A 25,073-nucleotide genomic window follows, 5' to 3' on the forward strand; every position below is an offset into this window, starting at 1 on the left:
TAGGGATGTGTGTTATGCCTGATCAGGAACTGAAGACTGGGGGAATGTAGAAGGATTTGGCCCTAATGTCTAGTTTCTGCTAGTAACTTTCCTTTATACTCTACTTCAGACAAAACTCACTGTTACATCCTGGGATGTCATTGCCATAAACTTTAATGAATGCTCTGCCCATTACAAGACCGTTGTGCATACTTAATTCCAAAGGATACCTTAACAAAGATGGCTCATTTTTTGCATGATTGTGAATGAATGAATGAGTAGGAGGGGCCTCAGCCACAGTCAGTTTAACAGCTCTTTCATCAGAGAATTCCCCTGTCTCCTGGACTTCCAACTGACATCAGCCAGTACTTTTGTGCCCAGGGTCTGATGGCCCAAAATGAATGGACTAAGTGGACATTCAGTAGCGAGGTGTTGCACCACCTACCTGAGTGATAATTTGATTTCAGCTTCTGCCGACCCACATTTCACTTCCAACTCTCTTGTCTCTAGTGATTATCTTTGGCTCTGTTTGGTTCTTCCCCTGGTCACCTGGTAATTGCAGCTGATACTTACATGCTTGAGCTCCAGGATGATTGGGCAGATTTGCAGGGTATCTTGTTATGTGCTTTAAAAAGGCAAATGGTGGGCTCCAGAGGACCTTCCCATTCCCTCCCTAAGAAACCAGCTGCACCTTTCTCCTAATGTCCTGTGTCCCTGTTAACCTCATTTCCCACGCGAAGTCCAAGCCTCCAGGGTCTTCCAACAACACTTAGACTTTTGTCTCCATATGGCTTCTTTGCACATCCCTTAATCTGACCCAAGTTCCCAGCTCTCTTCAATCCTCTAAACCTCTGTGCTGAGTTCTATAAAAGTATTGGTTTGTTATCAGTTTAAATCCTCTATATTCTTTTTTTTTTTTTTTTTTTGAGATGGAGCCTCGCTCTGTTGCCCAGGCTGGAGTGCAGTGGCGAAATCTTGGCTCACTGCAAGCTCCGCCTCCCAGGTTCATGCCATTCTCCTGCCTCAGCCTCCCGAGTAGCTGGGACTACAGGCACCCGCCACCACACCTGGCTAATTTTTTTTTTTTTGTATTGTTAGTAGAGATGGGGTTTCACCATGTTAGCCAGGATGGTCTCGATCTCCTGACCTCATGATCTGCCCGCCTTGGCCTCCCAAAGTGCTGGGATTACAAGTGTGAGCCACCGCGCCTGGCTTAAATCCTCTATATTCTTAACTGCTTCAATAAAAGCTCTCTCCCGTTGCTTTCTCCTTTTTTAGTCTTTATTTTGTTTATAATTGGCATATAATAATTATACTATGGGGTATAGTGTCATTTTCCATACATGTATAAATTGTGTGATGATCAAATCAGAGTATTCATCATATTCATCACCTTAAACATTTATCATTTTCTTATGATGAGAACATTAAAAGGAAGGATGGGGAGAGATTTGTTAATGGGTACAAAGTTATAGTTAGATAAGAGGAATAAGTTCTGGTGTTCAGTATATTGTGAACTATAGATGCCCATGGTTAACAATATTGCATCGCCATCTCTCTCCTGTTTCTTGCTGCAACTGAAACACAGCGCCCCCAGAGGACTCCGCTTCCTCTTCAGCCCTCTTAAACTGTAGCTTGCTTTGTTTCTCCCATACTCCATGCACTTGGACCTGGAGTGACAAGTGCCTTCTTGTTCCTCATTGCTCCTTGCAGACCATTTCTTCTCTCCACTGGAAAACAAAAGCAAACAAAACAAAACAGGAAACAGCCCAGATCCTTGAAGAAAATGCCATCTGATTATGCTGTCTGCCACTACTCCTCCTTTTTTCAGCATTCAACTTGCAGCCATGCACCCTAATGCATTAATGATCTTATACCTATCCCACTGCCTTTGCTCTCCCTCAATTCCTGTCTGCTTCTTGGCAACATCAACGTTCACATCGACAAGCATCCCAAACCCCGAGCCTCTCAGATCCTTCCCCTCCTTAATTCTGCCCCATCCCAGCCTCCCATCTCATGGTCATAGTCTGTCTTGTCATTATTCAGACCAGATCACCTCTAAAACCTTGATTTCCAACATTTCATTCTTTAACCAGAGCCTCTCTCACTTTTAGGCTCACCTGTCCTAGGTTCTCACTCCAAAAATTCTTTGCTTTGCTGGGACCTCTGATCCTTTGGTCCTTCAGACCACTGTCTGTCCAGATCTCTCCTAATAGCGTCACTTCCCTCCCATCTAGTTTAGATTTCATGGCCCATTATTATAATTTCTCTTCCCCTGCCACACTCACTAGTCAAAACCCCAAATATAGTTAATTCTGCCTCTCCACTTCCCCAACCCCTGCATCTGAGCCCCTGACTGTAGCTGCAAAACAATACAAGGGCATGCTGATGGATCTTGCTTTAACATTATGAACACAGAGCCCCAGGAGGTCCTCATCATGCCTCGAGATCCTACTACACTCTCCTGGCCATGCCACCCCTCCTGTCCGTGATGATCTCACTTTAACATTAAGAAAGTAGAAGTTCACAGGAGAAAATGTCTTCATTCACTCATCACCAAATCCTTTCAATGTATTGTTACAGTGGATGACAATAAGAAGAAAAAGAGCTAACATTTATTCACTGTTTCTTAGTCCACATACAGTTCTAAGTGTTTTATATGCATTAATGCACTTAATCCTCATCACAACCTTGTGTAATAGATACAATGATCATTTCTACTTCTCAGGTAAGGAAACTGAGGCATGAGAAGGTTAAGTTACTTGAGTGAATGGTGTATGCTTTTATCTAAAAAGACAACTCCTCCATTTGTTCCCTAAGTTTCCCTTCCTGTTTCTTGGTCATTGCTTCTTTTCTGATAGATCATTCCTATTATACAAATTTCCTGAAATACCTTCTCTGTTAAGTAAAATTATGTCCTTGTACCCCAGTTATTCGTTCATTTCTCTGCTCTCTCTGATAGTTAATGCCCTTGAGGAGAAGTTCACTTTTCCCCTGAACCCACTCTAGCCAGACTTTCCAGACCCATCACTTCAAGGAAACCCTCGTATCAAGATTGCCAATGACCTCCACGTTTCCCAATCCTGTTCTTCTCTGCGTCTCAGTGCTGTTGAACACAGCAACCACCCACTTCTCTCAACTTCCTGGGAGGCTGCTTGATCTTGGTTCTCCTCCCACCTCACTGGTAGCTACTTCTCAGACCCTTTGCAGGTTCCTTCTCATCTTCCTGACCTGGGAATATCACAGTCTTAGGCCTGTTTCTCTTTTCTTTCTATACTCTAAATCCTCTTTCTTCATCGTAGCTGTAAATACCATCTATTCACTCAGGAATGTCAAAGTTATTTCTCTGGCAAAGACCTTTCTAGAGTTCCAGAATCTTACATCTAAGCGTTCATTCAAACTTTCACTTGGATGTTGAGTAGACATCCCAAACTTGACCCATTAAACACTGATGATGCCCCATCTCTTTCTTCCCAGCCCATCTTCTTCACTCCAGTGGAAGATACCATCAGACACTCAGGCCTAAACCCTTGGCATCTTGATCAATTGGTCTTAATTCCCCTCTCTTCTTGCATGCCCACCTTTTATCCCCAATATCCAACCCATCAGCATGTACTGTCATCTCCATCTAAAATATACCACCCTTTCCACCACCTGTTAGTCCAAGCCATCAAACAGGTCAAACAGCCACCTGACAATCTCTCTGCTTTCATTTCTGCCTCCTCCCACCCAATTATAGTCTCATATCTGACAGCAGCCAAAGCATTTCTTTTAAAAAATAGAATAAAGCATGTCTCTCCTTTATTTGGTATTCTGCAATGCCTTCCAATACACTGATTTTTCCCTCCAAATTCTTACCAGGACTTACATGGGCTAGTTGTCTCTTCTGCCCCAGATCCTATATGTCATCTTCTTGCCCACTCCACACCATCCACTCTGGCCTCTTTGCTATTCTTCAAGGACACACAAAGTCATGCTGTCCTCAGGGCCTTCGCATTACTGTTTCTTCCTTCCTACCCCTCACCCCCTCATATTTGTATGGCTAACTCTCTCTCTGCTCAAATCTCAGCACTTTGGAAAAGCCTTCTGTCCAACCTCAAATAGTTCCTTGTTACTGTCTACCTGTTTACGCTGCTTCATTTGTCTCTACAAGCACATTCACTATCTGACATTACATTAGATGCTTGATTGAAAGTTTATTATCTGCCTTTCCCACAGAATGTAAGGTCTATGGGAGGAAGAGAATGCATCTTCTTTTTGCCACTGTATGCCCGGAGCCTAGAACAAACACCTGGCATATAGTGGGCTTCCAATAATACATGCTGATTGATTGAAATGAATGAATGGGAACCACACCCAGCTCTTCTTATATAGTGGGTTTCCCTATAGATCCTTAAGCAGTATAATTAATGCCCTTTTGAAAGATGGACAATTCAGCATCTTTCTGCCTTGAGTTCCCTCAATGTTGAGGGGTCACTCCACACTTTTCTACTTCTCCCTAAGCTGCACCCACTAGCAACTGGAACGTTGCCCAGTGCAGCTGCACCAGCATAGCAATGGCCAAAAGGAAGCTACAACTTGAGTCCAAGCAGCTTTAGGCTTCTCAGATGTCCTGGTCAATGCTGAGCTCACATTGCCTCACTAGGGGTGTGCATCTTGACTGACTCTCCTGTCAGCCTCATCAAGTTTCCTTAAAATTATCCTTAAATTCTGGTGTTAACACCCTGCCTTGGGCTTTGCTCCCACTTTAAAACTGCTTCTACTTCTAGTTTGATGCCCAAGAAATGGCCCATTTGTAGCTGCAGATCTTTATCTTTGAGGCTTCGGCTGGTCATTGTATCTGCTCCTTTAGATGGGCCAGGGACTTAGGTAGCACTCCATCTGAGCCCTCCATCTTTCCCTATTTTTGTCTGTTCTTCATTGCCTGGCACCTCTGCTGGGAGTTGGCATGCAGTTCCTAGAGTCATGCCTTGCACAAAGTAAACACTGAAGAAATAGTAATTGAATTGAATTAGAAGAGTGCTTCAGTCATCGATAACTTCAGAAAAAAACAAAAAAACCCACCCTAAAACAACCACTTACATTTCTCATGACTGTAAGAGTTGACCAGGCAGTTCTTCCCCATGTGATATCCACTAGGGTACTGGGACACAGATGCATGGCCCCAGCCCAGCATGAGCCAGCAGCCACCATCTGGGAGCTGAGGTGGGGCCATGGCCAAAGGCTTGGGTGTTTCTCCATGCAGCCTTCTCCACATGATGATCCAGACTTCCTTACAGCAGAATAGGTGAACTCAAGGCTTGGCTTGTTATGTGCTTCCTGACACCCATTGGCCAAAGCTAGTGACAGTCTGGGTGGGAGGAAGCTCTATAGAGGCAAGATTATTGGAATGTGGGCTCACTGGAATCCCTGAAGTAGCAGTCTACCACAATGACACCCTCTAACCCCTGGGGAAGCTTCCTCTCCTCATCCAACATACACTGCATTCCAGGTCTCTCTGCAAAATGGTTATGAAATCAGACCTGATTCATCTGTGAGCACATACATTGGCCCAGCCACTGCTCTACTGCTGTGTCATTAGTAACATCACATGAGTGGAGTACATGTTCTTCATGCTTGTTTTAGCTTAATCACCATAATTCTTTACATGTCCATTGCCTTCTAAGGATTCCCTAAATCTCCATCTACTCATCCCCATGAGTTGATGTCGTGAAAGATGGAAAGGAGGTAGTTTTCTGCTCTGTTTTACAAATGGAACCTCAGACCCCTTACCTGGGGTGATCACTATAATACTGTCGGGCAAAGAAGAATTTTAATTTTTTCTGGGCAATCTCAGTATATAGACTGTAGGCTAGCAACAGACTGTTGTTAATCATAGCAGTAGAGTAAGCTAGATTGAAAAAAATTAAAAACTCATCAACTAGGAAGAATATTATGGAATTAAAAACATATCATCTCTTATGAGCCCAGAGCCACTCAGCCAGGATGGCAAATAGATAGAAAGTCATTTCAGCTAATGCACTCTCTCGGAGTGGAAGCCAGTTCTGGGAAAGAGTCAAGTGCTTCTTAGCCCAATAATGCTGGGGTCTTTGTTTCACAAGGGGCAAGGTCCCATCTACAAGAATTACAGAAGCATTCTTTCCCCACTGTGAAATTAGATTGTGCTGTCTCCCAGAGAGAATTAATGCAGGCCTTGGCGGCATGTGCTTGCTTCTTAGACTGGTAAGAAAATCAGCCTCCAGACTCGCTGGTCAGGAGGCAGAATTGAAAAGAATTGGTACCTTTGCTCCAACTCCTAAGACTAGAGCCCTTCTTCCTCTCCCTCTCCCTCTCCTAGTACAGAGTGCCTGAAAGGGGAGAGAATTATGTGCATCAAGCCTGGGGCTCAGGGCTTTGGAATGAGCTTCAGAATCCCCCCCAACTTTTAGGAAAGAGTGGAATTTGCTGAGGGAAGGGCTGAAGCCACTAGCCTCAGGGACTTGAAAGAAAGGGCTGTAGAAAAAAGGATGTAGTAGCCTGGGCTTAGTGGTTCTTGCCTGTAATCCTAAGGCTTTAGGAAGCTAGGGAGGACTGCTTCAGACCAGGAGTTTGAGACCAGTCTGGGCAACATAGCGAGACCTCTGTCTCTACCAAAAATTAAAAAAATTAGCCGGGCATGGTGATGTGCTGTAATCCAAGCTACTCAGGAGGCTGATACAGGAGGATCGCTTGAGCCCAGGAGTTCAAGGCTGCAGTGAGCCTTGATTGTGCCATTGCACTCCAGCCTGGGTGACAGAGTGAGACTGTCTCTAAAAAAGAAAAGAAAAGTAAAAGAATGTAACATGGAAAAAAGAAAGAGAGACAGATTCAAGGAGTGCCCTCCATTCTGAACTCAGTCTGTGGTGGGTTCCTGCTGTCATGTGGCATAAGGGGACAACTACATTTGTCCAAGTTACAACCTCTGCTTGGAGATTGACCACTTTGAATTACCTCCATTGTAGTCATCTGGGTATTTGTGATCCTGAGGGTGTAATAGGAGGTCACAGCCATGCCAGGGAGACTGATAAAGCCAGAGGCACCAAGGAAGAGGAAAAGCACTCATAGTCATCTTTACTCTAGAGAACCTTGGCTGGGCTTGGGGGTAAAAACATATTCCTCTCCCAAAAAAGCATTATGCAGTGGTCAAGTCTGCCCTCATTCCAGGGCCTCCACTAACCCATGTAATGCCATTGTGCAAACTGAGAAAATGATGCCCCTCTGGGAAGATGACAAACTCTGGGAGAGGGGTGGGTTGGCTGGACTTCAGCCCCATTTTCAGCTCAGTGAATCAATGTGTAACTTGCACAATGCTCTACCTGATAGTTTCCCACAGAGTACTAAATTACCTGCATGGAGATGGAAAACGAAGGGCCCTGTCCCAGCTAGGTTATGTAACAACCATAATCATAATCATAATCCCCTTTGCTCAGAGTTTCCTAGAGGCCAGGCACTAAGCTAAGGGCTTTACTTTCATGACCTCACTCAATCTTCCCAATAAGCAGGTTGTCAGCCTCATCAGCTTGTTGGCGAGTGAGGATTCCGAGGCTTTGCAAGTTAAGCAACATTGTCCGAGGACAAACAGCTTGAAACCACAGAGCTCTGCTTACCAGCTTCTCTCTCTCTGGATGCTCTTTTTCCTCCAAATCATTCTTAAGTTTGGAAACCTGGCTCCTCTGACCGAATGGATGCCAACAGGTTTTATTTGTTTGTTGTCTGTCACTTATTTCACCAGTTCCCTTCAACTACCCTGCAGATTTCATTAAGTGCTAGGAAGTAGTAGATCCAAAAGGTGGATGTGGGTTGGCCTCCCAAGCCTGGGATCACTCTACAGGTGTCACTCTCTTCCCTCTAGCACCTTGGTTTGTCTTGCACCAGCCCAAGTTTAGTGACTATAGCAAAGGCCACCTATCCTGTGTGGCTGGTGGGGCAAAGCGCAGTGAAGCCATGCCCTCCCCACTCCCCTCGCTGTGGTCTAGCCTGGCTCCCCACTGTGGAGGCTGTGCTGCTCTTTCTTCCGCACAGCCTCCTTCTCTGCCTCCTAACACTTCTCTTGTTAGTAGTTCACTCCGGGGATTGGCTCCAGGGACATCTCAGATGGGCTCCATCTACTTTTCTGATTCTCTCCAGGCTGACTCAGCACTTGCTATGATAGAGCTCAAGGATAACTGCTTTCTCTGCATCACCATTTGCAAAGACATCATCACTAAACCATTTCATTTAATCATCTCTAATTTTTATTGTCAAGAATTCCCTACGTGCCTGTGACTGTAACTTTGTGGATATCGTCCACACCCGAGTGTCCCTCTGCAGGGTGCTGTGTGGCTTCCTCAAGTTCTTATCATCTCTTTGTCTATTGAAAGAACCATCTCAGAAGCAAGTCATACAGATGTATATATGTCTGTGGGTGTGTGCGTGTGCATGTGCGTGTAGTTCTTGATTCCTAAATATTACCAAATTATTGACTGTTTCAATCTTGTTATTTTTAATGAGTAGGTTATGTAGACATTAAGTTGGCAAAAAGCAATGAAATGTCTCAATAATTCGTTCCCTCTAATACAGCAAAGTGATGAGCCTAGTTGTCTTGCAGGCTCTGGTCCAGCCCTCCACACGGGAGTTAAGAGCACGGGGGCCTCTGAGTATGATACTCTCTCCTCTCGTTTTGAGGCTGTGCAACTACGGGTGTTTTGGGCTGTGTGGAAACTATCCTCAGAGGCTGCTGCAGGGTAGAGCAGAGAGCTGCTAGGCACCTCCAAGTGGAAAGACACCAGAAAGGAGACACTCTATATTTCTTTAAAGGCCCAAACACCTTTATTTGTGTGTTCCAATTCAGATTACGGGGGAGGGAGAAACAAAAAGCACGGCGTTAAAAAAAAGTCCAGCCGTGATGATTTATGTGTATCATTATGTAATTTAATGAGATGCAACTCGTATACAAATGCTAATTTTAAAGGGCAGGAAATTCTGCAGGAAAAGCAGGGTGGTAGAAAGGAAAGGTTCTTTCCCCAGATTGGAAGAAACTTTGCCAGGGTTGCAGAACCTCAGGGATGTGGGGAGCCCCTTCAGAGTCTGAGGGTTGGGCGCTGACCGCCCAAAAGCTCCAGATGAGAATCTCAAGGGCGACCCTGACTGCAGCCGCATGAAGTGCAAAGCCTGAAAGCAGAGCTGCCACACAGTAAATCCAAATACAGGATGCCCAGTTCAGTTTGAATTTCCAATAAATGGCAGAGGCCGGGCACAGTGGCTCACACCTGTAATCCCAGCACTTTGGGAGGCCAAGGCGGGTGGATTACCTGAGGCTAGGAATTCAATACCAGCTTGACCAACATGGTGAAACCCCGTCTCTACTAAGAATACAAAAAATTAGCGGGGAATGGTGGCACGTGCTTGTCATCCCAGCTACTCGGGACGCTGAGGCAGGAGAATCATTTGAACCCAGGAGGCGGAGGTTGCAGTGAGCCGAGATCGTGCCACTGCACTCCAGCCTGGGCGACAAAACAAGACTCTGTCTCAAAAAAAAAAAAAAAAAAAAAAAAAATTAGCAGATACTTTTTTAGTATAAATATGCCCCCAAGTAATATTTGGGGTCAACTTATGCTAAAAAAAAAGTATTTGTTGTTGATCAGAAGTTCAAATTGAACTCATTGGCTTATATTTTATCTGGTAACCCTACTTGCATGGCCCTTTCCTCATACCCCAGCTCATAATAATCAAGAGCACAGGATAAGAAAGGAGGTGAATAAGGAAGGCATGCAGGGAAAATCAGTGCTTTCTTTTTGGATAGCTGCAGGTAAGGAGTGAACAAGGCTTTGGTACTAAAGCTACTTAAAATGACTTTGAACAGTAATTAGAAACGGTTATATTTAGGGAGGTAATTCCCCAGTTTCCTTAGTTCTTCCCTCCTTCCCTCTATTCCTTTCTCCCTCCCTTTATCCTTCCCTCCCTTTTCCTTCCTTCTTCTTTATTTTCTTTGCTTTCTCTTGCTCTCCTTTCTAATTTTATTTCATTGAATAAACATTTATTGGTGATTGACTCTGCGCAAAGGAAATCTTCGAAATGTGATCTCACTCTTATCCAAGTGTATCTTTCTTTAAGAGTTTTTGAACAATTATAATCACATAGATAATCTAAAGTTTCAATAGAAACATAGCCTCAAAAAAGATGATTACTTCATTGTAAAATGTACCCTGTTGGACCTGGGAAAGAAGCAGCTAGAAATCAAAAGGCCGATTTGGTTGATTCATGACAACCTTGGGCAAGCTATAAGCTTTCTGCTCCTACAACAATCTAATGGCATTGCTAACTCGAAAAGAAAACGTGATTATTTTCAATGTAAACTCTAAAATGTGCTAAGCTGCTTCTAAACCTCCTTTTGGAAACACTTCAGTAAAAATGAAAAAGGATAACTTGGGTCATAGAAGAGGCAAAAGCCCAGAGCCAAGAAAATATAGGTTGTTTCTATACTTAATTCTTAGGCTAATCTTCCCTTCAGAAATAGTTTCTAATCAACTCTCCATCCTCGGTTGCCATAAGAGATATAGAATGAAATGTAGAAGGAAAATCATAAAAGCTGCTTTGTTTCCCTATTTTCCAATTGATCTTAGCCAAAAGTCTGAAAAGCGATGTTTCCCTATTTTCCAAAATTTTTGTCCAGATATTGGGCAAGTAATTTCTTTTTTTCTTTCTTTCTTTTTTTCTTTTTCTTTTTCTTTCTTTTTTTTTTTTTTGAGATAGAGTCTTGCTCTGTCGCCCAGGCTGGAGTGGCGTGGTGCCATCTCGGCTCACTGCAACTTCTGTCCCCTGGTTCAACCGATTCTTGTGTTGTGTCTCAGCCTCCTGAGTAGCTGGGATTACAGGCCCCTGCCACCATGGCCAACTAATTTTTTCTTTTTTTTTTTTAAGATGGAGTCTCGCTCTGTTGCCCAGGCTGGAGTGCAGTGGCGCAATCTCGGCTCACTGCAAGCTCTGCCTTCCAGGTTCATGCCATTCTCCTGCCTCAGCCTCCCGAGTACCTGGGACTACAGGCGCCCGCCAACACACCTGGCTAATTTTTTGTGTTTTTAGTAGAGATGGGGTTTCACCGTGTTAGCCAGGATGGTCTCGATCTCCTGACCTCGTGATCCGCCCACCTCAGCCTCCCAAATTGCTGGGATGCAGGCATGAGCCACTGCGCCCGGCCATGCCCAGCTAATTTTTGTATTTTTAGTACAGACAGGGTTTCACCATGTTGGCCAGGCTGATCTTGAACTCCTGACCTCAAGTGATCTGCCTGCCTCAGCCTCCCAAAGTGCTGGGATTACAGGCGTGAGCCACCACGCCCAGCTGGGCAGGTAATTTCTGATTCCAGGGCCTCCCAATGGGACACTGAGAGAAAACACAACTGGGTTGACTCAATAAACAGGGACTATTTGCCAGCTAACCTTTATTGTGCATCTCTATCAACTAAGCGCTCTGCATTCTCAAACTGCTGAAATCCCACATGTATGACAACCTCTTCTGTATTTGTGTATATCAGGCATGGACTCTTATTTTCCATGGAGTTTGAGTTTGCTGGCTTTCCCATTAGTACTTACACAAAGAAATGTCAGTCAGCCTCCCCAGGTTCCTCTTCCTGGCCCTTCTCATCCTCTCAGGGAGCTGTCACCATAGGCAGCCTCAAATTCACAGCCTGTCTCTTGTAGCTGTTTCTGGGCTTGATCCTCCTAAGCTTTGTACTTGAGCCCGTCACTTTGCATAAGAGGATGTTCTTGACTACATTGCCACCTTTTGTTCCTTTCATCAAATGGAAATTAGCTTTGTTATGAAATCATTGGTTGACATATAATTTACTCTTGCTGTGATCTGGTAGAAAATTGTACATTAAAAGAGAACCTCAAATACAACAGCACTCAAGTTGAAAATGTCCTATTATTTCCTAAAGAGAAGGACAAAAAGCGAAAGATATCAGAAAATATTGTGAACAAATGGAAGATTTTCATTAGTGTTGGATGACTAACTCAGCACCGATGGCATTCCAGTGGCTATAATTTAGCTCCACACTCAGTTGGCAGTATTAAATGCTTCCCTTTGGTGCACTTTTGTGGCTGAAGCGACGCCCTCCTATGTGTTTTGTGTGCAATTTCTCCTTAAATCAGCTGCCTACCATTTTGTTCCAGTTCACAGTGCCTTTTGGCCCCAGGATACAGTGCAAGTCCAAAGGAGGCACTAAAAGTGATGCGGTTGAATGACAGTTAAGTCATTTGCAAGGTCCTCAGCTCCAGCTATGAGGTTAGCACTAGACGGATCAACTTTTCATTCTTGGCTTGTGCCTCTGAGGTTTCCTACATAGCTAGCATTTTCAGTTGGTTAAATTCCTATTTATTTCATGGGTTAGTCATACGTACCAACAGTGAGGGTGCTTCTTAGCACAACGGAAAGTCGTTGCTGGAGGAAACATTGTGGCTTATCTAATCTAGTTGTTATTTTTTAGATTAGGACATTAAAGCCCAGAAAAAGAAAAAACTGATCAAGATCATATGCCTCCTTTTTTTTTTTTTTTTTTGCTTTAATTGATAATTCTTATCACAATGCCCCAACTGCCTCACATGGCAGGTGTCTTTTGTACCTTTTGTATTCCTCACAGAGGCCAGCTTGGAAGATGGTCCTACTCTGTTGAGTGCACATATATACTTGGAGGATAAATAATCACGACTACTTACTAAACATGAACTACTAGAAGTGTTTTTAAAATATTATCTATAGTCCTCAGAACCACCCTACAATGTATGTAAAAAACACATGTTACAGATGAAGAAACTGAGGTTGAGAAGGCTTAAATAACTGGAAAAAGATTGCACAAATAATGAATCATAGAGATGGGATTTCAACTTAGATCTATTAGCCCCAAAAGTGCATGCTTCTTTCACAATAACAGTCTCACTTGCAAACACTATAGGTTTTAAGATGCAGTTAATACCTATCATGAAATTAAGAAAAAAATAGTAAAGCAAAGTTTTTTAAAAAAATGCAGTTAGAATTCTTAGGATTTCAATAGAAGCAACATGGTTCAATTTGTGACTTTCTGTGGACAGTTATATGACCTGAATCCTAATATTAGCTCAAGAGAGCTGAAGACTCATAGTTTGTAAATAGCTTGCAACAGTCTCAACAAACAAAAGTAAGCTCTACAAGTCCCGGGGCTGAAGGGTTATGAATCTTGGAGGAAGATATGAGTTCATCTATACTTACTTGTACGGGTTGTAATTCTCTTTAATTTACCTTAGAATATGAAAGTCAGAATTACAGGAGCTAAATAATTGAAGGGTCTCGAAGGCTCAGTCGTATCTCCCTTAGAGTACTTTAACAAAAAGGAATAGCTCTCCAACATTAAAATTCCAGGATTCAGTGCACACGAGGAAGAAGTGGTTCTTAGAACAAGGGCATGGTTTGTTCAGAGTGATAGACAGTATACTGGTCCCCAAAGATGTCCCATCCTGGAATCAGTGAATCTGTTAGGTGATATGGCAAAGGAGAATGAAGGCTGCAGATGTAGCTAAAATTATGGATCTGATGACCCTGAGATGGGGGGATTATTCTGTACTATCTGAGTGGGCCCAATGTAGTCACAAGAGTTCATATAAATGGAAGAAGGAGGCAAAAGGGGAGGGTCAGAGGGATCTGTGATGATGGGAGTAAGGTTGGAGTGATGTGATGAGAGTACCCAACCTGGCATTGCTGGCTTTACCAATGGGAGAAGGGGCCATGAGCCAAGGAATGTGAGCAGCCTCTGCAAGCTGGAAAAGGCAAGGGAACAGATTCCTCCCCTAAAGTCCCAGGAGAACCATAGCTCTGTCGATGCCTTGATTTTAGGACCTCTGCCCTCAAGAGTTGAAAGATAATAAATGTGAGTTGTTTTAAGCCACTAAGGTACGGTAAATTATTACAGCAGCAATAGAAAGCTAATGCATCTAGCCTCCCTACTTACTCAAAAAGCTGACATTAGTTATAAGAGCAGTACTGTGTTAGGATATTGGTTTGGCTGACAAAGATGAAAATAACAATGGCTTAAATAAGATAGAGATTTACTTCTCTCATGTAAAAGTCCAAACTGATAGGTGGTGCAAAGTTCCTCTTCGCTCTGCGAGGCTCCACAGGGACCCAAGCTCCTCTTATCTTCTTTTTCTTCCATTTCTCAAGGTGATAGCCCTCATCAGCATGGGTGAAGGTAGTTCACTATTAGACCGTGGACTAGAATATGTGAAGGGGGAAGAAAGGAATTTGTCCTTTTTCGTAAGGGCATGAAGGGGGTATAGATTAAGTAGGGAAATAGTAGTCAGCCCCATTTCTGGAAGTCAGGGATCAGAGGTCAAATCCTGGCATTCTTAAAATTATCCCTGCTCGGCAGGGTGCGGGGTGGCTCACGCCTGTAATCCCAGCACTTTGGGAGGCTGAGGCAGGCGGGTCACGAGGTCAGGAGATAGAGACCATCCGGGCTAACACGGAGAAACCCATCTCTACTAAAAATACAAAAAATTAGCTGGGGGTTGTGGCATGTGCCTGTAATTCCAGCTACTCAGGAGGCTGAGACAGGAGAATTGCTTGAACCCGGAAGGTGGAGATTGTAGTCAGTTGAGATCGCACTCCAGTCTGGGTGACAGAGTGAGACTCTGTCTCAAATAAATAAATAAATAAATAAATAAAATAATCCCTGCTCAATATATCTGGATCAGGCTGATGACACAGTCACCAATTAAGTGGAAGATTCTAAATTGCTGCTACTACCCTGAAAAATGTAGCCATCCACAGGACCCTAAATGTCCCCATTAAAATGTAAGATATAGAGCTATCAGATGGCATCACATAATGCTAAATTGTGGCCAGGACAGGAAGGAATTTATACTGTACAGCCCTGTCACTCAGAATCTAAACCAGCTCTCTGCACATGCTCACCCCTGTCATTTCATTAACCTTGCAAAAACATGGGCCTGTATTTCACATCATCGAATTTTTTAGACATCAATTACTGTGAAATAGCTAGCTTTTTCTGTTTTATCTCCTTTAATCATCACAACAATGTTACAAGGGAGATACATTATTATTCCTATTTAACAAATGAGGAAAGGCAGACACAGAGACATGAATAACTTGCCCAAGTTTACATAGGTAATAAGTAATGAAACGAGATTTGAATCACCAGACAGTCTGGCTCCAGTCTTTGCAAAGGGAAGAATGGATACTGGAGGAAAATTAGCAGTCTCTGCCATAAGTTCTTGGACTAATGTGAGCTAAAGAAGACTGTAGTCACATGTAATTTTGCACCAAAGAAAATGTAAACACAGCCCAAAAGATCATATGCACTTGTTCAGAACTGAAAGCCAATATGAAAACTCTTCTAAGTCACTGTGCTATCAGATAAGCCCCTGAATGACAAGGGCTTATCTGACTATCCTTTAGCATGGGGTTAAGAAATTCATGCCGGAATTTTCCTTTCCATGCACGAGGCTGGATATATTAATCAGTTAATTTTTTCTATGTAATAAACTATGCCAAAACTTAGTAGTTTAAACAATAGCCATCTATTAGCTCATAATGTGGATTACCAATTTGGGTTGGGCTCAGCTGGCTGGTTGTTCGCTGACCTTGGCTGGGCTCACCTTACATGTCTGTGGTCTGCTACCATTCAGCTTGTAGGCTGTGTTTCTGCACATGGGCTGCCATAGGCCAGCAACAGGAATGAAGGGACTACATTCATGACAACCCTCATCCAGTAGGCTAGCTTGGGCTGACTCACGTGGTACAGGAAGGTTCCAAGTACAGCAATAGGACAAGTTCCAGTGGACACGTGCTTCCCCAGTTTCTGCTTACATGCCATTTTCTACTGTTCCATTGGCCAAAGAAGGTCACGCAGACAACCCAGACATAGGGATGGAGGAAGACTTCACCTATGGATGGGAGGAGCTACAAAGCTATGTGTAAGGGTGTGGATAACAGGGAGGAGTAGACTTGATGACCATTTGCACAATCCACCATAGTACTGAAAGTAAAAATAAGTTTGGCCCAAGAAAAAGGAGTGTTTCTCAGCAATATTTCATCTTGAAGGTGAGTTTTATCAATCTGAAATACAAATTGCATCTTAAAATACAATTAAAAGCATTTGTCCCTAAATAACCACCACATGGAACAAAAAAAGCAGAGAGAATGCCTGCAATATCATTATAGTGGGAAGAACTGGGTTCCCATTATCAACAGAAAGTTGAGATACTCTTGAAATAATCAATAACGATAACTGGATCAAGATCTCTATTCTTTATTTTTCCCCATTTAACATGTAGATCCACTATTAAAATCTCAGGGTCACAAGCATACATTCTGAAAATGTACTTCAATGGCAGGCCTACCTGGCAAAGGTGGTGATGCTGCTGGCCTCTTCAGGGTTCAGACTGCAGCAATCCTGTCTGGTACAACTTGCCAGCTCCATTCTAATTGCCTCACCACAGTGGCTGGAGTCACCAGGTGTCAGAAAGGCACCCCACTGATAAAAGAAAAAATGCTGACCTGGGAACCCTGACTGCCAGGCTCTGAATGTTTCAGTTAGATTGAACGAGGAAAATAATTGCCTGTCAAAACAGTTAATTACATTTGAGAAACCTTGTGTCCATCTTTCTTTTTGACAGGAGGCCTCGTATGCCTTCTTCTAGGAGGACTCTCAGCTGATGTCGGTTTTTTTAGTCTGTATGAGCGATGGACAAGCTGTCACTACCTGTTAGATTTTGGGTGGTCCCAGGGGACCATCCCAAGTTTGAGGAAAGTTGGCAATGGAAAAAGGAGCATCTGATAGGAGCAGTCAGTGAAGTCCTTGGGTGAGTGAATTTTTATTTATTTATATACCATTCTCCTCCCCATGAAAAGGAGATTTCAGGTGGCCTCCAAAAATATATGTATAACAGAATTTTACAAATAAATTATAATAAAAGGAAAATAGGGCAGAAAGAATTGTTAAAGTGAAATATTAATTGGGTACCGGGTTTTGTTTTGTTTTGTTTTTTTAAGGCAGGTCACATCAGGAATATATAATGTCAGGAAAGAAAGACTTCTTTTCCTCTTCCATTGTTAGGTTCATGGCTATAACAAAAGACAGATTAACAATAGAAAAGCATACAAATGTATTTAAGTTTTTCATGACATTGAAACCTTCAGAAATGAAGATCCAAAGAAACAGGTGAACTTGTCTATTTTTATATTTAGTTTTGAAAAAGAATGAACAGTTGTGGAGAAGTATAATTGGACAAAGGAGATGACCTAATGGTGATAACTAGGGACAACTTAGGAAGGCCTATTTGTTCTGACTCATCTCTAGCCCTGTGTCTTCACAAATAAGGATGTTCCTTTTCTCTGAGTATAAGGAAGGCACTTCTCAAATGAAGGTTTTCTGACCTGCTCCAGGGGAGAAGGGCAGGAGAAAGTCGAAGAGTGGTTTTCCTGGGTTTTATGACATCCATCAGGGAAGAAGGGTTGAGGGACAGTGAGAGGGACTTTCCTGCTTCTGCTGTTCCCTCAAATGCCAAGGTGCCGTATTCTGGGGTAGCATGTCCTGAACCCCATCAATAACCTATTTCATGAGTCCCAGTGTTCATGAGATAAAATTTAGCTGATTTCTCTGGAGAAGAGCATTTCCTATTACGCTTTGAAATATTCTCCAGAGAGTCCACATAGTGAAGACTCTGTATTACTGAGAACTGGTGCCTCACCACTCTCCTGTTGTAAATACTGGGTGACCAGCTTCACAGGTTAGGAAGCCCCAAGGGTTGGGCCTCTCAGCCCAGTTACCTAATGAGGCCCAGAAAGATAAGGCCCTGTGGGTCTGGATATGCCAGCTCACTCCAGGGGCATAGAAAGATCATCAGTAAGGGTTCAGCTGCCCTCTGGATTCCTGAAGGGTTTTTAGAAACATGCTAAGAATTCTTTTAAGGGAACCTAAAACTGGGTTCTCCTTTAGAAAAGAGACATTTACATGAAAGGCCATATACAAGTGTATGCCACAGGGCTGGTAAAGACACCAGGGAGGCTGCCCCACCTAGGCCTAGCTGGGACTGGGGCATGTGCCTTTCCAGGCTCACACAGACAGGGAGGTACGCCCAGCCAACCCTGATGAGATTCTGGACCAGATTTCTTTACGGGAAGTTGAACTTACAGGACTACTTGGGAAACCGAGAGAGAACAGGTGAAGTGACTGCAGAAGTGTTCTGCGCCCCTGATAACTCCAGATTTCTAGTTCTTACGGAGGCAGAGAGCATGCTGTTCAGGCGCAGATGCTGGAGTTGGACACACCCAGCTGTCAGTGTGAAAAGAAAATAAAATTCCGGGACCCCAAACTCAATACACCAAAGGGAAAAGGAAAGCTTGGAAGCTGAGTCACACAAAAAATCTGTCTTTTGTTTCTAAATAGACAGCTACAAGATAAAAGGACACATGTCTCTCCAGGTGGCCTCCCTCACCTTGACAGTGTGAATTAACAGCTTATCTTCATGGACATGGGACAAGAGGAGACTGGAAATCATCTCCCACACCACCCTCTCCAAGACAAATTCATATTTAACTTCTACTTCTGCTCTGTTGACTTTATCCTATGTAAAGTACAGATTTCCTGAGCACGAGACAAATGCATAATTGACTATTTCTTTACCCTCTCCTTTTCACATGCAATACGCAGATTCAGTGAGCACTAATCGAAATCTCACAAGAATGTGACCATCCTCTCCCTCTTTTTTGTCTTTCCTCCTTTCCTCTCCTGCCAACTTTTTACCCTTTAAATATTAAAACCCTGAAACTCCTCTTTGGAAAAAATGCAGGCCACAGGTCCTACTGTGTGTGGCTTGTGTCTCCCTTTCCTGGGCGCATTCCCAACCTTGGCAAAATGAACCTCTAAACTGATTGAGACTCATCTAAGTCATTTTCTTCAGTGTACACCAGCATTGCCACTGGTGGCCTGAGTGGCACTGAACAAGTGACATAACCTATCTGACATAACCTATGTTGCCCTAGACTCCTTATGATGGCAGGGGTAGCCCATCTGGGGTGGCCGCTGTGAATACGCTGGTTGCAATGGGGGAGGCACAGCTAGGGCTGTGCACTCCATGGAGCCATCCAGAGCCAGCAACAGGTGGGAGCCACACCCTCTTCTGAGTTGAAGGGGTGGGAGCCTCACCCTCCTGGGCATAGCTGCAGCCTCCCAGCTGCAGCTGTGGACCTGGGCATCCCTGTGCTCTGGGGCACCCAGGAAGGCCCCCTGCTCCCGCAGGCTTGGAAGTTCCTGCTCCTGCTGCTTGGCCTTTCCCCGCTCCTGGCGCCCACTCCAATTTTGGAGCAAAGTTGTGGCTGAGCCTGTGTGCTGTCACCACTGACCAGGTGTGTGTGCACTTGAGGTAGTGCTGATATACCAGCTCCCGGCTGCCTCAGCCCCCTCTGGACTTTGGGCACTGAGGAGCACAGGAGGGAGGCCTAGGGGGTGTTGAGGGTGGTTTTGTGTGGGCCTGCAGGCACTCCTCAGCATGAACAGCCTGGGCACCATGGGTGACATGTAGATGGTGGCAGGAGGCAGACAGGTTTCTGGGCAGAAAAGGGCAGGTCTCTGGTGAAGCCCACCTTCAAACAGGGAGGGCCTGAAGCCTGGGGGCTAGGCTGCCAATTCCATGTGGAGTCCACAGCCAGGAATGAAAACCTCTGGTGCTTTTTCTGGGCCACCCACAGACCAATCAGCATGCACTTTCTCCCTTCTGAGCCCATAAAAACCCTTGGACTCAGCTGGACTCAGTCAGACTCAGGGAGATGTCGGGACAACCTGCCTGCAGATAGGAGCTACCCACTGTGGGTCTCCTCTCTGCTGATCTGCTGAGGGCTGCACACTCATTGTGACGACTTGCCTGAGGAAAGGAGCTACCCACTCCAGGTCTCTTCTCTGCTGAGGGCTGCACGCTTGTCGGGATGAGCTGCCTGCAGATAGGAGCTATCCACTTTGGGTCACCTGAGAGCTGTACTGTCATTCAATAAAGCACTTCTTCACCTTGCTCACACTACAGTTCTCTGCACACCTCATTCTTCTTGGATGTCAGACAAGAACTTATGACCTGCTGAATGGCGGGACTGAGAGAGCTGTAACACAACAACACAACAGGGCTGAAACACACCCCTTGCTCGCCATGTTGTGGGCAAAAGGGAGAGAAGGAGAGAGAAGAGCTGCAGCCCCTTGGGGAGCCCAGACCTAGGAGCTCCCCGAGCCAGGGCTGTAATACCCTCTTTGGGGCTCTGCAGTTCCTGGCATCTCCAAGCTTGTGGGTGCCACTCTGTTCCCCAGTGCCTGCAGTGGAAGCCACCTGTGGTACACCTGGTCCAGCTGCAGCCTCTCAGGGAGTCAGGCACCTGCACCTGGAGCTGCCTTCCCTGCCACAGCCAACGTGCCTGGCTGTGCACAGTGGCCAGAGCCTGTGATCATTTACTCACACACCCCTTGCAGCATCACACCACCTGGCTCACCCTTGGCAGGCATGGGATCTGGGCTGGTAGCATGAGCTGGGTGCAGCCTGCCAGGCTAAGTGGGCAGAATGAGTCCAGTGGGCCCTAGCAAAACTTGGGTAAAGGCCACGGAGGTATCTGGTTGGAAAGGCAACACCCGAAGGATCCTGTGACACTTACATGACAAAGAGCTATGCATTTGCTAGTACATGGCTGTAAGTTACGGAGCATTCAACTACCAAACTTAACTAAAAAGGATGATATTCATCTCACACAACCAGGTGTCTGGGGGTCTAAAGTCCAGGGCTCGTGGAATGGCTCAGGAGAGAGATCAAGGACTCAGGTTCTTTTTAAATTCCTTTTCTAAAGAACTTTCTTCCTCATGCTGCTCCTCTGGGCTTTGTGTCTGAGTTCCAGGCAGGTAGAAGGCAGACAAGACCAATCCTTCTGAATAAGGCTTTGCTATTTTCTCCAGAGGAGAAGAAACTTCAGCTTGTATCTCATTGGTCAGAATCTGTCACATGGTCCTCCACAGCTGCAAGGAAGGATGGGAAGGCTGCTCTCCTTGCTCCTCCATTATGGTGGAGGAAGGCAAGGGAATGGGCCATGGCATGTGAAAAGCCATTCTGCACTGCATCTCCCAAGCCAGGAACATTTCTGTCAAAGCCCTTTTGAGGAGTGTCTTTGAAGCATTTAGCCCAGTACCTGGAACATAGAAAGCACATAAATGTTGCTATTATTCATACCACAGGGTAGACGACCCAAAAACACGGACTTGGCTAGCTGGACCTAGGGACTTGTCAACTAAATGTACCAGATTTTCAAGGTCAGTCATAATTTAAGTCATTTATTGTCTGAACATGCATTAGTTAATGAGCCGTGATTTAGGGCTCAGAAAATCTGATTAAAGTACCAAGAAATAGTTCTTGTGGCAAGAGCTGAAGTAAAAGTTGTTTGATACGGTTTTCAGGGAATCAACATATAAGCCTGGGAAATGCAAGAAATAGATCCGTGAGGCATTTCTATACAGAAATGCAGCAGCATAATAACTGTGCTCTGAAAAACAAACAAACAAACAAAACAGAGTTTAAATCTCTTGGGGAAATCCAGGCTTTATGGAATGACTAGGGTGTTTTTTCTTTGCCCGGTAAAAATTATATAGAGAGGAAAAAGGGTTTTCTTACAGAACTTAATATTAATTTACAGGAGCTAGGATTCAGAACTCTCCACTCCCCTCCAGCCTGGAGGAGACTGAATCTATGCCCCAGGCATGCATATTAGGAGCCATTTAGAATGCAGCCCCTGAGGGGTTAGGGTGCTCACCACAATTATTTCTGGAAACTGAGACAGGGGTGAAGTTCCTGGAGCTGCCTCCCTGAGGTCTAGCCCACCCCATTTCGTGGTCGGAAAGCAAGAAGGAAGCAGGGATAGGTAATGTTTTTATCACCCATCTACAAATAGTGTGAGCTGCCAGCCTTGCTATGCGTAGTACATGAACTTCAAAGGAGAGGACACGGGCCACAGAAATTGGCACCGAGGCTTGGCATTCTGGGAATCTCTGTGTGAAGGCGAAGTCGCTGCTAAACTTAGAAATTTGATCTATTTCCTTATTTGCGACAGTGTCCTTTTTAGTTCCCTGTGGAATTCCAGGTCTGCCCTGCTAATTCTAGAAAGCTAAGGGAGGGCTAGGAGGATGTCATATAATTGATACATAATGCACAGGTACTAATTAAAGATCAAACTCACAGGATGTTAAGGCATATTTCATTGTATGGGCCAGCCAAGTGTCACAGCCCAAGGCTTCAGCAAAGTGGGAGAGCCCTTTTCAAGTGCTCTGACCTAGAATCTGCTCTCTTTCTGTCAAATGCCAGAGCAGGCCATGTCACTTTCTCAACTGTTAAAACTATGCAAAGAGAAAGAATGCACAGAACGAAAGCAGGAAGCCAAGTCCTGGTAATAAGCACCTGCAGCTTTCACTTTAGGGAGATGCACCGAGAAAGGCAAATCCTCTTAAATGCCAGGATTGCACTGACTTTATACTGCTAATTTAGGAATAGAAGTCACCAGCGTCTGCCCTTTCTAGGGTCCTTCAAGCCAGCTCAGCCCATCCATTATAATCTGCATGCCTCTAATGGTGAAGTAGGGGCTGCAACATGTCACTTAAAAATACCACAGCCCCCACACCCCTCTCTCTGGAAAATATAGGAAAATATCATTTCAGTGCCTACTTGCACGGACAGGTTTGTCCCAGAGAACACAGAGAAGATTCACTGGGACACAGGCCCGGATTGAGGAGAAATAGGATCTTGAAAGGACTGGACTGGACTTTCTCACATCTTGCTTGAGGTCTCAGTGATTCCTTAGCAAGGAGGTAAGGCTGAGCCTGCTAGCTGTCCTTGTCTATTTTAGCCTGGCCTATATGGCTACCCATGTAACCGCCCAACGGACTCACTTTGCCCACTGCCTGGACATAGCCGATTTATCAAGACAGAGGAATTTCATAGAGACAGAGTAATTCACACAGAGCTGGCTGTATGGGAGACGGGAGTTTTATTATTACTCATATCAGTCTCCCTGAGCATTCGGGGATTGGCGGTTTCAAGAATAACTTGGTGGGTAGGGGGCAACCAGTGGGTAAGGAGTGCTGACTGGTCAGGTCAGAGATGAAATCATAGGTAGTCGAAGCTGTCTTACACTGAGTCAGTTCCTGGGAGGGTCCCACAAGATCAGATGAGCCCGTTTATTGACCTGGGTGGTGCCAGCTGATCCCCCAAGTGCAGGATCTGCAAAGTATCTCAAGCACTGATCTGAGGCTTTACAATAGTGATGTTATCCCCAGGAACAATTTGAGAAGGGTCAGAATCTTGTAGCCTCCAGCTGCATGAGTCCTAAACCATAATCTTTTGGCTAATTTGTTAGTCCTACAAAGTCAGTTTAGTCCCGAGCCAAAAAGGGAGTTTGTTTTGGGAAAGGGCTGTTATCTTCTTTGTTTTACCCTATAAACTATAAACTAAATTCCTCCCAAAGTTAGTTGAGTCTACACCCAGGAATGAATAAGGGCAGCTTGGAGGTTAGAAGCAAGATGGAGTTGGTTAGGTCAGATCTCTTTTTCACCTTCTCAGATATAATTTTGCAATGGCAGTTTCACCCAGAGTTAATTCTCTCCTGTCCCATACAGCTTAGTGTGGTTATATGATTGGATTTCAGCCAATGGGCTACAACAAGAGTAGTGGGAAACTTCTGGAAAGGGTCCTTAAAATGCTGAGGTACCAGTGTAAAGAGTCAAACTCTGTAAAATATTTGAAGAGATTTATTCTGAGCCAAATGTGAGGATCATGACCCATGACACAGCCCCAGGAGGTCCTGAGAACATGTACCCAAGGTGGTTGGTTTACAGCTTGATTGCACCATTTAAGAGAACCGAAGTTACAGGCAAACATCAATCAGTACATATAAGGTGTACATTGGCTCGAAATGGGAAGGGGGTTGGGGGGCAGGGGAGACTTCCTGGTCATAGATGGATTTAAAGATTTTCTGATTCGCAATTGGTTGGAAGAGTTAAGTTATTATCTAAAGATCTGGAAGCAATAGAAAGGAGTGTCTGGGTTAAGATAAGAGGGTGTGGAGATCAAGGTTCTTATGATGAAGCCTCCAGGTAGCAGGCTTCAGTGCTCTTATCAGATCTAAAAGGGGCCAGACTCTTGGTTAATTCTCTCCTGGATCAGGGAAAAGACCTGGAAAGGGAAGGAGATTCTCTACAGAATGTACATTTTCTTCACAAGAGACAGCTTTGCAGGGCCATTGCAAAATACATCAAAGAAATGTATTTTGGGGTAAAATACTTTGATTTCTTTCAGGGCCTGTTCTGTGTTATATGATGTTATGCTAGAGTTAGGTTGGAATTTGGTATCTTATTGCCACAAAGAGTCTGTTTTGTCAGTCTTAAGATATCTTTTAATGATAATTCTGGTCAGTTCTGCCTGAATTCCAAAGGGAGAAGAGTATAATGATGCATGCCTGACTCCCACTGCCCATCAAGGCCTGAACTACCTTTTCAGGTTTACTTTCGAATGCCCTTAGCTGAGAGAGGGATCCATCAGTTGGTTGATGGGCTTAGAATGTTACTTTTGGTTTACAAAGGCATTACCTTATTCTCCTTTCCTTGCTCTTGCTGTCTGAAATGAGCTGGTGATGCGATGACTGGAGCTGGGGCAGCCACATTGGACCATGCAGCGCCTTTGGGATCAAGGCCAGAGCTGATAAAGTGGCAAAATAGAACAAGTCTGGGTCCCTGAGGATTTTAGGAAGTAGAGGAAACATACCAGATCTGGACTGTCTATTTCCAGGTTTAAGTGAGTGAGAGAAAAAAATTCTGTCTTAAATTTAAGTTATTTTTATTTGGAGTTTTGCTGTGCTTGCAATTGAATCTGTTCCTTACTACTATAGAAGGAGGTAGGCTTATTCTAAAATCATGTTGTGGTTTATTGTATGTGCCCAGACATCTACGTAGGGGTATGTAATTAATAGCTTGAGAGCTTCTGTAACTTAAACCTCTAAAACCATAATAAAATTAACGACTGAACTCACTATAC

At 44.3% G+C, this 25,073-nt stretch overlaps 1 long non-coding RNA gene across 3 annotated transcripts in view; it reads right to left on the reverse strand.

The window, feature by feature from the left end:
- Positions 1 to 10,689: 10,689 nt before the first annotated feature.
- LOC129529114 (uncharacterized) overlaps positions 10,690 to 25,073 on the reverse strand; it is a 59,514-nt gene continuing 45,130 nt past the window's right edge. For 2 of the 3 annotated variants that reach the window (XR_008674524.2, XR_008674523.2), the window contains exon 3: positions 17,112 to 21,186. This is a non-coding gene — a long non-coding RNA (uncharacterized lncRNA). Of the gene's footprint in view, positions 16,087 to 16,370; positions 21,187 to 25,073 lie in introns of those variants that run through there. The other variant, XR_010134369.1, reaches the window with a different exon arrangement.

This window comes from Gorilla gorilla, chromosome 1 (genome assembly GCF_029281585.2).
Source record: "Gorilla gorilla gorilla isolate KB3781 chromosome 1, NHGRI_mGorGor1-v2.1_pri, whole genome shotgun sequence".
NCBI classification, from domain to species: Eukaryota; Metazoa; Chordata; class Mammalia; order Primates; family Hominidae; genus Gorilla; species Gorilla gorilla.